We start from the raw sequence: 15450 nt of genomic DNA on the forward strand, positions 1-15450 counted from the left end.
GGCTAGTCCCTCTGCCAGCCTGCTGCGGTAGCTGGCTACACATTCTGGGGATTCCAGGGCCCTGGAGTTGAGACGCCTTCGGCTTTGCTGTTTCTTTTGAGGAGGTCGAATTCTCAGATTTAGCCTGGACTTGATCAGTCGATGGTCAGTCCAGCATTCAGCCCCATGCATAGCCCACATGAGTGGATTGGATTGGATTGGATTTGCCTTTATTAGTCTCACAGTGGAGAAATTTACATTTCACAGCAGCAAAGTGATCAAAGCAGACATTATTTTGGTCTCGTTGCCTTGTGATGATATACCGTATTTTCACGACCAAAGGGCGCACCGTGTGAAAAGGCGCAGTCTCATTTATGTGTGCCATTTCTGTATTTAATTTACACATTGAGCGCACCGGCTGATAGGGTGCAAGTTTTATATAGCGGTACATATCCTCTACTGCCATACGTACGTCCGCCCCACAACAACACGCAGGCATACAAGTGTGCGTATTTAAAAAAACAGATCGGGAGCAAAACTGAGTTTGGTAGTGCTTTATTTATTAATTACAAAGTAATTACATTTTGTAATAATCACCCAATAGGCGTCGGCATGGTAAAAAAGAGCACATTACCGGTACCGACTTTTCCGAAAGCTCGAACCACCGTGCCAGCAGACACGTTATCCCAAGCATCCATAATCCATTGTCAAACTGTGCCGTAACATCCAGCCCTTTTCGTTTGCCTTAATAATGACGCCTGCTGGAAATGTCTCTTTAGGCAAAGTCTTTCTTTTAAAAAATCACAATCGGCAGGAGTTTCTCTCTGTTAGTATGGCAGGTAAACACAACAGGAAACGAAGGCTTTTCGCTAGCTTTTCAGGATAATTCTCCGGACCTTGCCTTATGTCCGCATATTATGTCACGGCGGCTCGATTCCCATGTTCCTCGGCGTAGCTGATAGCCTTCAGTTTAAACTGAGCTTCATAACCATGTCTCGTTGTTAAAACAGCAATGTTCTACATAAAGCACATACCTGTTCGTTTATACACAAACCACGCCCACACATCCCCCCTCGTTTTCTTTACCGCGTCCTCCTCATGGTGGTCTCTAATACGTCCGCACTACAGGGCGCACCGCTCATTTTGAAAAAAATCTGAGTCGTTTATATGCGCCTTATGGTCGTGAAAATACCGTAATCCAGTAAGTGCCAATGTTTGGACCTGGGGTGCATCTATGATAGGATGGATTTCTTTTTCAGCTGAAAGATGGTGTTGGTTACAATCAACTGATGCACAGACTGAGGAGTCGGAGGCCATTGCAGTTTATTTTCCCCTTCCCTTGCCTTCCGATTGCTTGTTTCCGAAGCCTAGCATCATTACCTACTTGGGCATTGAAGTCACCCATCAGAACAAGTTTATCAGAGGCAGGGATTTTAGATATATTTGCATCCAGGGACTTGTGTAAGGCATCTTTGATGTTATTGTCAGCATCAGAGGTGGGAGTATGGGCACTGATGAGAGTAGCGAAGCGACCTTTTACCAGGGGAATAAGCCAGGTCATAAGCCGTTCACTAATGCCTTGGGGATACTCAGGGATGTTACTTAGTAAGCTGATTTTCAGAGCAAAGCCAATTCTATGGAGTCTTCGCTCATTCCCTGGGTGACCCTTCCAGAAGAAAGTGTAGCCCTCACCAACTTCTATGAGTGAATCCTCACCTGAGAACCAAGTCTCACTGAGTGCACCAATATCGATGTTGTACCTCCTGAGCTCATGTGCAATGAGGGTAGTTCGTCTTCAAGGTCTCTCCATCCCGTCTCGAGCATCGAGGAGGGTGTGAACATTCCAGGAGGCAAGGTTAATAGTCATGGGTTTGATTATATTTCATTTTCGACCGCATGGGGCGATGACTTGGTGGCTGCGGTGGACCACCCAGGTGTGGGGGAACAAGCAATGTTTAGGTCACCTTTTATAGACCCTTCCCCTATAAGTGGTGAGCAGTGTGAAACCTGAATAGGGCTGCTTAGACGCACAGGATTCTGCCAAAGGACAATGTTGCTCCATCCCATCTTCGCAATGACCATCAATCCTGTAATGCCCCTGTGTACACATGCACACATGCACACATGGACACATGCACACATTCACACATGCACACATACACATATACACAAAAACACACATACACATACACACAACACACACACACACACACACACACGCACACACGCACACACAGACACACATACACCTTGGCAGTCCATCGGAGTCGAAGATGACATAGCTTCCACTGGAAGCTGAAGCCTGCGCGACTAATGTATTTAGTGTGAGGGACGGGGCGCGGAATTCCTTCCTCCACAAACTTGGGCACACGCACTGTATTGGGTGTGGCATGAGTGACGACCTTCAGGTGAATGCGGTTGCAGGGGGCTGCCGGTAGTCCGATCTGTTGGACTACGCCTATGCCTACTCGCGGGTGCGGATTTGGGATCACTCTTGTCTGGCCTGACCCTTCGACCTGTTTGGCTTGGGTGACCCTGCCAGGAGTACAAGACTCCAGCCGACATAGCTCTTGGGGTCATCGAGACAAAGTGCCTCACCACAATAAAGTGGTGATCCCAGTCGAGGCACACACACACACACACACACACACACACACACACACACACACACACACACACACACACACACACACACACACACACACACACACACACACACACACACACACACACACATACATACATACATACATACATACATACATACATACATACATACATACATACATACATACATACATACGTATATACGCACGCGCGCAGGCAGGAAAGCAGGCAGGCAGACAGACAGACATAAATACACATATAAATAGATACATACATTTACCATCACTTCAGGTTGTTTTCTTTTCACATAAACCACACCAACTAAGTTTGAACAACCACTGTTTATGCCCCTGACGGGCCAAATGAGCTTAATTCCTTGTGATGTGTTGAGTGCTGTCAGAGTGGTGTCAAGCACAGCGCTAACATGCAAACATGTGCCACAGCATTGCCTGAGGCAATGGAAGAGAAAGTAACTCTTCAGAATAGCAGACTTTGTATTTTCTTCACTGAACTACTTTGTCGGCATATTCCATTAAATCGCATCCATCCAGTGCAGAGTAACAGTAATAAATCAAGAGATGAGTGCAGATGGGGGGATGAAAGAGCGAGGGCATCAAAGTAGGTCACTGACAGTCATGATGTGAAAACGGGTTTGTCTGAGCTGAAATGTGTTTTGAAATACAAACAAATGCACTTTTGATGCAATAAAAGGAGCATCGCATGTTACCCCAGTGTGACTGCACACGCATAAACATACATACACCCTTGGCATTTTTGCAAGCACAGGATTCAGTCTCAGCGTTTTAGTCAATCAAAGCCTTTCATTCTTTGCCTCATCTTGGCTCTGTCACGCAGCCTGGGTTGAGGCCAAGGTGTGGTGGAGAAAAAAAATACTGGTTCAGGGTGCTGATAGAGGAAGGAAAGGAAATAGAATTGAAGAAACAAAAACACTCAGAGGCTGTTTTCATTGTATTTCTACAGTAGGTTATAAGCGCCTCACTCAAATTGATGCCTATTTCCAATTTTTGACAAGGTTCATTCTCAATCTATACTAACTGGTTAGCGTGTGATCCTCAGCGCAAATCAGAAAGATCAGAATCAGAAACCCTTTCACACACCCACAATGGGGAAATTTACACACTACAGCAGCAAAACAGAAAGGGGTGGGGGGTGAAAAGATAAAAACAAATTATTCTACGCAGAATAGAAATGTCAGAAGACTGAAATGGTTAACTGTGCAAAAATGTTTCATAAAAAAACTGGACATAGTGCCAGTATAAAATACAGTACAAAAAGCCTATTTGATATAATAATAATAATAATAATAATAATAATAATAATAATAATAATAATAATAATAATAATAATAATAACGATGAGAAGGTTTCTTCTGCCGTCATCTGTACTTTTTGAAGGTGTCGGACGTTTCGCCTCCTATCCAAGAGGCTTCGTCAGCGAACTAAAGTCTGACTGGTCATATCGGCCCTATTTATATATCCCTAATGTCCGGACATGGCGGCGCCGGAAACAGCTATGATAGGTCCCTACTCTCAAGTTGGGGGAGCAGAGGACCACTCCCTGTGGCCCCACTGATTGTTGCTACATTCCTGACTAACGACTGGCCTATTTGCCCCACTCCCACCAGTATCACCTCATCAGCATTACGAATGTTGCCTAACCTGTTTTGCTTAAGCAGGCTATTGTATGAATGATCCAAATTGAACCTCACCCCACCAGACCGGTTTAATGAAGGATTTAGTTGTTTGATGAGAGTCGCTTCTTTTACCCCCCTTTCAAACCATATATGTTCTTTCGCTAAGATTTTAACCTCATTGTCGTCAACTGAGTGGTGTAAGCTTTTAGGTGCAAATGTACTGCCGATTGAGGCCCACTAGTATTATCCCTGCGATGTTGATAAAGTCTTTTTTTGAGAATTTGTTGAGTCTCCCCAATGTACTGCTCTTTACAATTTTCATTCTTAAAATATATTGAATTAACTACATTACTTTGTTTTTCATTTGGTAGCCTATCTTTTGGATGCACTAATTTTTGCCTTAACGTGTTTATCGGTTTGAAATAAGTAGGAATTTTGTGTTGCCTAAGGACTCTGTAATTTTTCAGAAACTCCTGCAATGTAAGGTACTGCTACTCCTCTCCTTTCTGTATCTTGAGAATTTTTGGTTTCATTCCCTATTCTTTCTTTCTGACATTTGTTGAATGACCACTGAGGGTCCCCACATTGAAGGAGTTTCTGAAAAATTACAAAGACATTAGGGATATATAAATACGGCCGATACGACCAGTCAGACTTTAGTTCGTTGACGAAGCCTCTTGGATAGGAGGCGAAATGTCCGACACCTTCAAAAAGATGGCGGCTGAAGAAACCTTCTCATCGATGGACCACTCCTGTACGACTGAGAGCTTACACAGACGAATAATAATAATAGTAGTAATAATAATAATAATAATAATAATAATAATAATAATAATAATAATAATAATACATCTGTGTAAGCGCTCAGTCGTACAGGAGTGGTCCATCGATGAAAAGGCAAAGATTAGTGCATCCAAAAGATAGGCTGCCAAATCAAAAACAAAGTAATGTAGTTTATTCAATACATTGTAAGAGGGAAAATTGTAAAGAGCAGTACATTGGGGAGACTAAACAAATCCTCAATAAAATACTTTATCAACATCGCAGGGATAATACTCGTGGGCCTCAATCGGCAGTACATATGCACCTAAAAGCTAGCAACCACTCATTTGACGACAATGAGGTTAAAATCTTAGCGAAAGAACATGAATGGTTTGAAAGGGGAGTAAGAGAAGCGATTTTCATAAAACAACTAAATCTTTCATGGTGGGGTGAGGTTCAATTTGGATCGTTCATACAATAGCCTGCTTAGGCAACATAGGAGTAGTAATACTGATGAGGTGAAGGTGGAAGTGGGGCAATCAGGCCAGTCGTTAGTCAGACAATAGGAACAATCAGTGGAGTTGCAGGGAGTAGTCCTCTGCTCCCCCCATCCTGAGAGCAGGGACTTACAGGAGCAGGGACTACTACTACTACTACTACTACTACTACTACTACTACTACTACTACTACTACTAATAATAATAATAATAATAATAATAATAATAATAATACATTTCATTTATAAACACATTTCAAAACTCTCAACTCACTTTACAGTCACAGGATAAGTTTTTCTGTGGGTACATGCGCCAGCGTTCACTCAACCCGGAATAACTCAAATAGATAGAAAGATAACTAGCTAGCTAATAGATAGCTAATAGATAGCCAGACAGCCAGCTAGATAGCTAATATATAGCCAGCTAGATAGCCAATAGTGGGCTAGCTATAACTCTTCTGAGTTGACATAAGGTGGCTGTGCTATTTATGCACGAGTCCGTTTTTTTTTTACATGTTTTTACATTTTTTGTACATGAAGAAGCCTGACAGCAGCCGGTCGGAATAAGCAGCGGAACCTCTCCTTCTTACAGCCTGGGTGAAAACAAAGTAATAATAAGATAATAATAAGAGATTGCAGCCACCACCCTCAGACCAGACTTGGTGCTCTGGTCCCCTTCACTCAAGGCTGTCTGCTTCGCAGAACTGACAGTCCCGTGGGAAAACTCTGTTGAAGAGTCCTATGAGCGCAAGAAGCTGCACTTCACAGAACTCGCAGTGGATGTGCAACAGCGGGGATGGAAAGCCAAGGTATATCCAATTGAAGTTGGATGCAGAGGGTTTGTGGCTTCCTCCACAATCAGCCTACTAAAAGACCTGGGTATCCACGGACAGGCTCTGCGGCACACATTTAGATCAGTCTCTGAAGCCGCAGAAAGAAGCAGCCAGTGGATCTGTATGAAGAGGAAGGACCCTTGTTGGGCTCATAGAACAGCAACCCAAGACATAACACCCCTGCCCCCACCAGCTTCTCAACATCTGATTGGGCATGGGGCACAAGCGCGGGCGTGATCAACCTGTCGCTGGCCACCATCGATGAGGGTGTCTAGTGATTAAATGGCCGACACACCCAATGATTCTTTGGCACACTACTGACGATGTGTCCCAAATTCACAACCTCCCATCCCTGAGGCACAGCTCCCACACCACTCTCAACATCAAGGCTAATCTCATGTGAGGACCACCCATTGGCACAAATGGACAGAATAACATCACGTCCAGTGTTTCATGATTCTTAAAATATCTGACTTTGTTCCTGAAGCTTTAAATCCATCCTTTTTATTTAGGGGTTACTTTTGGCAGCATTGCAGCTTGAGGCTTGGAATGGACGGTGGATAATATTATGTAATGACACTAGCTCTTGCTGATTTACTGGGAAGAATCAGAGTCGAATGACTAGTATGCTCCCCCCCCTCTCCATCCTCATTTCATGGCATGCAATGAAATATTAACTTGTGCATTGCAATTTAAGGGGCTGCCATACTGGCAGCCCCTTAAATTGCAAGCACTGCTGACAGAAAAGATCTAGCAAATGTGCCATTGCCTCATTTTAATCTAAACCATTTTCTAGGCTGCCTGGCTGCTCTCGCCTACCAAGAGGACAGATCTTTTATGTGAGGACTACATAAGAAAACACTTAGAAAATCCAATTTGTGAATCTTGTACCACTCTGAAATCAGTGAAAAGGGATTTTTTCCCCCCTAAAACAAGAATGAGATATTCACAATACAAAACGTGTCTAAGCTTCTATTGATGACATAACTGACATTACAATGTTAAGTTACTGTGTTAATAAAAATAAACGAATAAAAAAATAAGATAACATTAAAAAGTGGTATGTCAGTTTGAGCAAAACATGTAATTTGTATTTTGTGTTTTAATTTTGTACAATAATTTGTATTTATAAAGTTATTTTGCAAAATATTTGAACAATAATATTTTGTCTGACTTTTGCAGCTCATGAATGAATATATCTGATATGTAAACATTTCAAAATCCCTTCAATATACCATGTTGTTTTCACCCTCAGCGTGATAGCTCTCATCTGTGACCTGTTGTCTTTTTCCCCCTATAATTTTGTCTGTAACTCATTGATTAAATAATCCATCCATTTTTAAATCCGCTTATCCTCACAAGGGTCGCGGGGTACTGGAGCCTTTTACAACTGACTTCAGGCAGTAAGCGGAGGATACCTTGAATTGGTGCCGAGCCAATCACAGGGAATACACAGTCATAATCAGACACACGGGCACTCATACTTGGGGACAATTGAGTCTTTAATCAGCCTGCCATGCGTGTTTTTGGCATGTGAGAGAAAACCAGAATACCATGACAAAACCCACGAAGGGAAAAATATGCAAACTCCACAAACGGAGGTTGATGTTGGAATTGAACCGGTACTTCTGCACTGTGAGGTCAATGCGCTAACTACTGGACCACCGGACCGCCTGATAAAAGGATATTGGATTTAATTATGCCATCCAGATCTTTTCTATGCCTCTTTCCTTTGCTGGGTCAGAGTTAACCTGCTCCCATACAAGCTGGTTAATCTTAAAGGACAACCGACGCCTCCGGACAAGTAGTGTCCATAATTTGTGGAATCACTTCAAGACTTGTACTGAGCGTATTTTACAAAGATTCCACCGCATATAGCTATATTTTACATTTTAAGACTCGCTCTGAATATTCAGAAAGTCTTATTTTTAAGTTGGTGACGATACCTACCGTGACGTCACGGTAGCTATCGTCACTGACCAAGAAAGCGACACACAATGCATTTTGCGGGACTGTGTTTGGTCTGAAAACAGTACATCCGTGTTGATGGCCAAATTAGAAGGAAAACACATAAATAATGCAATGGTGAATCGTTGTGTGTTGCACTAATACAACTATTTGATATTCGCTGACACAAATTCCCAGTAGACAAATCAGCCCATTTCCAACAGAGCTTGGGCGCCATCTTCTGTGTGCTACATTGCTCTCATTGACGGCTCAAATTGATATGGGAGGACTCCTTTAATCGATTGCAAACATTTATGCTTTCCTCTTCAGAAGTATTTGAATCATATTCATATTTATATTCCAGCAGCTACTGTATTTTGTTTTTCTACTTCAATAACTTTGCTGCTGTGAAATGGAGGTTTCTCCACTGCGAGATTAATAAAAGCAATTCCAATCCAATTCAATCCAATAACTGGATGAGTAACAAGAAAGCATCTTCTCCAAATCTGAAGCCATTGTTTTGATTCTGGAGCAAGGCAAGACGTCTTGGTGTGACGTCACGAACTGGGGACGGGACTTTCTGAAAATCCACAATTCGCAGCTCAATCTGTTGCAGTTTTAGCACACTTTAAGTAATTTTTATTGGTGTTTTGCATTTAACTAAAAATATCAGCCTGCGTGTTTTGGGTATTTTAGATGCTCTAAAACGTTTTTCTGATGTCAGTTAGGAAACAAAAAATGGTGTCGGCTGTCCTTTATGTGCAAATATTGAGTATTGAATTAACCAAATACGCATGATTTTGGAATGCCGGAAGAAAGCATAGTATCCAGAGAACTCAAGCAACAGCATGCTCCACACAGAGATGTTCTCACTTTGAAATTAGACTTCTTGACCGTGAGGTAGCCATGCTGAGAATGCTTCTACTGTGATGCAAGTGCAAAGTTAGACACATATGAGTTCTGCTCTTTCAACAATCTGCGCGCCTACAGATTTTGGTAGACCAAAATAAACTATTTTTGTTTCGTGCCAGAAATAACCTAGATCAGGGATGGGCAAACTACGGCCCGTGGACCATATACGGCCCGTTAGGCTTTTTAATCCGGCCCGCCGAACTTGTCCAAATTATAGTAAAAACAGCGTCTGAAACTCGTGACAAAAAGGTAGTGGACAAAAGGGCAGACAACTCTGAAAAGTTGCCTGCCCAGTTTTTCACAACTTGAAACACGATAAGACCAGCAATCGCAAAAAAAACATTGTCACAAAGTATTACATTATTTATACTAACTAAGGCTGTACCTACCACAAATATTACCTTGCTTAATTTACGGCAAATGTCCAAGGCTGCAGATTGCGCTGCAGTAGTCATTTGTCAGCATGGTGCACAATGCAATGTTTTCATTGCTATCTACAAGCCACTAAGCCCCTTTCGTAAATCTCACGTACACTTTACAGTCACGGTTTGATATAAATGTACGTTTTTTAGCGTCACACGTGTTGTTAGCTTCTTTTGAATATTTCTTCTGGGCTGAGGTTCTGTGCATCTATTTTGGAAAATGATATGCAAATGCACAACCTTATAACGCTTGCGAAAGTCCGGAAGAAAGAAGCAGGCTTCTGATTGGCTGCCGTGCCGTGTATGCAAATTTCAACAGCAAGCAGCCTATGTTTGTGTGCTTGGCGACGGTACACGTGTACTGTTTGCGCGTGAAGGCGAGGGCGTCCGTGGCGAGTATGTAGAGCGTGCGGTCAGGACAATCCATCCATGATTTAGCGGAGTTTAACACAAGTAGGTATTATTGAGCTTGAATTTCGTTGTGGAATAATATGTTTTCAATGTTTAAAGTGATTAAATTTTTCAATAAATGTTGATTTCTTAACTTTGCACCGTCGATTGAAACCTATTAAAAACAGACGCAATCTTGATAAATCACAGTGCATATGTTATTTTAATCTATTTCCATTTCTTCCTCCCAGTATCTGCGAAATAGTCTGTAAATGCCATATCTTGCATATTCCTTGAGACAAATTTATCAATTGATCAGGGATATGTTTCACATTTGAAAGACAGTTAATAAATTGGGTTGTAGTGTTCTTACTGTGCTATGAGGTTTGTACACACTACGTTTAAAGGCCAACCGGCACCATTTTTTTTTGTTTCCTACTGAAATCAGAAAAACGTTTTATAGCATCTAAAATACCCAAAACACGCAGGCTGATATTTTTAGTCAAATGAAAAACACAAATAAAAATGACTTCAAAATGAATCCGGAAATGGCCAGTTTCAGAAGGTCCCGCCCCCTTGTTCGTGACGTCACGCCAAGATGACTTGCCTTGCTCGAGAATCAAAACAATGGCTTCAGATTCGGAGAAGATGCTTTCTTGTTACATATCCAGTTATGAATATGATTCGAATAGTTCTGAAGAGGAAAGCATAAATGTTTGCAATTGATTCAAGGAGTCCGCCCATGTCAATTTGAGCCGTCAATGACAGCAATGTAGCACCCAGAAAATGCAGAAGATGGCGCCTTAGCTCCGTTGGAAATGGGCTGATTTGTCTGTGTTCGAATTAAATTCTTGTTCGTCTTTCCTGGTTCGGTTTTGTCAGAAGTTCAGTGATAAAAATATCAGCAACGACGATAGATGGTGAACAAAAAACTACTTTATTCTAATGAGACAGAAAAAGGCACTTCTCGTCTCGGTGGGACGAAGACATGAGCACACGGACAAAGATAGAAAACAAAGAGAACGAGCTCCCGCCCTGACAAGTTTTTAAACATACACAGTGGCGATCTGTTGTCCAATCAGTTGCGGACAAGTCGATCTTCCCGTCCAATCGGTTACGAACAACTCTGTGTTGGGAGGGTCTTAGACTGTATTTGCTGTTGCGACAACTATTGAACTAATAAACTTGATAATTTTATTTAACTAAATTAGACGTGCAATAATCATAATGTGTACTAAGATAAACATGAAATAACATATGTTTACTAATCTAAACATGAAATAACGTAATATGTTTACTAATGTGCATAAACACTCTATCATTCCCTCCTGTTGTACATTTAAACATCAGTTCATACATTTCCAAAAGTTTTCATGCATGCACATCATACTAATTGCACAGGGAACCATTCTAATCGAATCTATCCAACGTCTAATATTATTTAACTAACCATGGAGAAGGCGAAAAACCTCTATCACAATTTTGCTGCTGTGATATATAACCTCTCCATTTTTTTGAGGGTTTTTAAATTTTAATGAGGAAAACTCCTTCTCGGCTCTCCGTTTCCTTTTTTTTTGCTTTTGTTCGTTGGAGCAACCACTCTCTGGCCATGGTGTACTATTCCTAGCTACAACACAGGGTCCCCTTCACGCATTTGTTGATACAAAACCTTTGCGTAATTCACCTGAGAATTAGTTATCATATTCATTAGCATTGCTCTTAAGCATGGAATAATACAACCAATGACTAAGAAAATAAGTACAATCACAATTGCGAATGGGATAAACATTCTGAGCAAAGTCTTATACCAAGAGCCCCCAAAGAGCCCGTCAAAGATCCACGGGTGATCAGGCCGGTGATCTCTGGCCATGGCATCTCTGAGATCCCTGACAACAGACAAAGCATCAGTCATGTTTATGGAATTCGCTTCTTCGGGTATGTACGTACAACAAGTGTCACCCACCATAGCACAGACGCCCCCTTGTGGGGCTGTCAAAAGGTCCAAAACCATTCTATTTTGCAGCACCATTTGTCTAATTGCTGCAATTTCAGTGTTTTGCATTTCATCTACTTCCAAACTGGCATTTACAAACACTTGAAATCTGTAGTCAATTGTTTCAATTCGTAGCATGTTTTTAGCCACTCCAATTTGTGGAAAAAGAGCTAACATTACCTTACTTCCCGTGCTATGTTGTTTGAATTGTTCTGGAACATCAGTTCCCCAGATCGAATTATGGGGCTTAAACGACACTCTTCTTTTCACATGATGGTGCGCTGGACGACTGGTAACGATGAAAGTATTGTCAGTTACAGTAACAGGTGCGCACATACCGTAGGCTCTCGGAGGAATAAAAGAATATACTTTCCAACCACATAACCACCAAAGATGTGAAGATACAGGTAAAATGGTGACATTGGTGTTTAACAGTAGCACATATAAACATCTATTCTCATCTATAAAACCCAAATTTTGACCTGTACCGTACATTGCAACGCATACTGGTAATCTCAATCCGCTCTCGGTCATAACCTGATTTTCAGTTTCCAAAATGGTGTCTAAACTTGGAACAATCTCTCCTCTCGAAGCATTGCGAAGAACTGGAAAATGTTGATCAGGTTTATGCGAAGATATTAACATATATGCAGCTCGAGCCATTTTATCTCCAAATACCTTTGAATGCACTCTTTGTTGCGTTACAGAATGTGGCATAAAAGAACAAACGAAGCAATTACTTTTCCTATTTTGTTTAGCAATTAATGTAGCATAACGATACCACGTGTTTGATAACAATGGATTCCAGTCATGTTTTTCTCCTGCAAACGGTTGATATAATGTGTCCATGACACCTGAATTTTGGGCTTTTTTGGCAGGTATTTCAACATAGGCTGTCAGTCTGATGTGCGGTTTATTTTTGAACGGCGATCTCACGACTGGTGTTGTCAAAGATGACAAGATGCATATAGTTACGGGAAAACCAGTGTGATGTTCACGAGAATCAGGACAGAGTCTCAAGTCCAGGCATCCTGCAACATCATGAGTTATAATAGCAAGTTGGATATCAGTCATTGTACCAGTTCCAGTTCCTGTTCCTAACCAGTTCCCTCGAGCTATCTTGACGACGATTCGTTTTGCTTCTTGGGCACAGCTATTTCGAACCCATTCTGTGTTAGGCTTAGAACGGACCACAACGGAATCCCAACCGGTGGTCCAAGCCTTCCCTGACTTGATACGAGCGTACCAAAACTCTTGGGGATAATTGCTTCCATCTTGTCGTTCTTCATTCACGAGGATGCTAAGGGGAAATGACACAATTCCTGCAGCTTCTAGTGGAAAGCAGGCTACAGGATGTGTCAAGCTTGGGCACTTTTCTGCCATCGTTGGTTGCAATGGTGGAGTTTGGCAGGCTGATGGAATGGGAGGCTTTACGTGCGTCATCTGGATTGCCTCCACTAATTCATTCAGCAAGATGATGTGGACCAAACCCATGGCTATTGAGTAGTTTGGCTCCGTCTCTCTTCCACCTGCTCGGGATCTGGTTGGTGAACGATTTTGCAGTGGCTTTGATGCACCCAGGTGGATCTCTCGGCGATCTTGATGGCAGTTGGCGTGGTTATCAGCACGGTGAATGGCCCCTCCCACTTTGGTGCCGACCAGGACTTCCTCTTAATCGCCTTGATCAGCACTTGGTCTCCGGGCCGAAGCTGTTTCTGCTCCTGTGGAGACAACAGGACAGACTGCGGCAGTACACAGGCTGACTGGACCTCTTTTGTTGTAAACATTTCACACAACCATTTTGCCAACAAAGCGCCTGGATCTGATTCATTTTCTTGCCAGGGCACACCTTCCCATAATGGGAGGATAAAAGGTCTGCCATGCAGGATCTCAAAAGGCGTTAAGCCGTTATTAGTGGGTGTTATTCTCATGTATAATTTAACCAAAAACAGACATTCAGGCCATGGTTTGCCTGTTGCCTCCATGGTTTTTCTGAGTCGATTTTTTATTGTGCCATTCGTTCTTTCAACCAATCCTGCACTCTGTGGATGATATGCACAGTGGTTTTTTAATTTGATACCCAAATGTTCAGAGATTTTGATGATTACGTCATTAACAAAATGTGGTCCATTATCACTCCAAATTATTCTTGGTATGCCATGTTCTGGAATAATATGTTTGCATAATGCTTTTGCAACGGATAATGCATCGGATTTCTTTGAAGGCACAATTTCCACCCATTTGGTGAATGAATCAATTAACACCAAACAGTATTTATAAGAATTACTTGTGCTTAGTTCAATAAAATCCATGTGGACCACTTCAAAGGGGTGTGACCCTTGTGGAAATGTTCCTCTTTTTGGTCGTATGTTACCTTGTGGATTGTGTTTACAGCAAATCAAACAACTCCGACAAAAGGTTTTTGCACATGAGTTGAAACCTCTGCTTAAATGGAATACTTTCCCTGCTATAAACACCATGCCCCCTGTTGATACATGTGAACTACCATGGCTCAATCGAACCACCATAGGGAACATGTTTCTCTGTAAACATGGTTTGTTGTCTATTTTATACAGCTCATCAACGAGCTTAGCACCATCGGCAAGCCACAAATCTTTTTCGGATTTTGTAGCCAACGCTTGCATGTCCTTTAAAACTTGTGTAGGCACTAATTCACGCATTTCTTGATTGACCAAATTGAAAGTAGTTTGAGCAGCGTTCTTGGCGGCTGCGTCTGCTCTTCGTTACCTGACCTAATTCTGTCTTTAGCTCTAGTGTGTGCTGCACATTTGCATACAGCTACACTTTTTGGAAGGAGGATAGCTTTCAATAAGCCTCTCAATAAATCTGCATGTTCGACAGATTTTCCGTTCGATGTAATCATTCCTCTGCGGTTCCACTGCGCTGCAAAGCAGTGAAGTGTGGAAAACGCATATTGACTGTCTGTAAAAATCGTCACCGTTTTCCCTTCCGCCCATTTACACGCTTCAGTCAATGCAACAATTTCTGCTGCTTGTGCTGAATACGTGTTTGGTAATGAGCCATCAGCAACAATTTCAACATCGGTCACAACAGCATAGCCTACCCTGTTAGCCCCTGCATCTGACCTAGACGCAGAGCCGTCAACGTACAGGTAGATGCTGTCAGGTAAAGGTATGTCTTTTAAGTCTGGTCGTGGTTTGCAGTTCTCATTTATTCTGTCAACGCATGAATGTGGTTCTCCGTCCACAGGTAGAGGTATAAGTGTCGCTGCGTTAATGCTATTGCACCTCTCAACAGTTATATGTGGTTGTTCCAGCAAGGTTGTCATGATAGAGAAATGTCGTGCTGGTGACAAGAAGGTCATTTTCGTGCCTGTAATCAATAAGTCAACCGAGTGTGGTACCATCAGCGTTGTGGGATGAAAAAGTACTAGTTCAGCTGACGACTGAACTGCCAACGCTGCGGCACACACT

Source organism: Hippocampus bargibanti, linkage group LG05, assembly GCF_051943395.1.
Source record: "Hippocampus bargibanti isolate YZ-2025 linkage group LG05, ASM5194339v1, whole genome shotgun sequence".
In the NCBI taxonomy this organism is placed as follows: Eukaryota; Metazoa; Chordata; class Actinopteri; order Syngnathiformes; family Syngnathidae; genus Hippocampus; species Hippocampus bargibanti.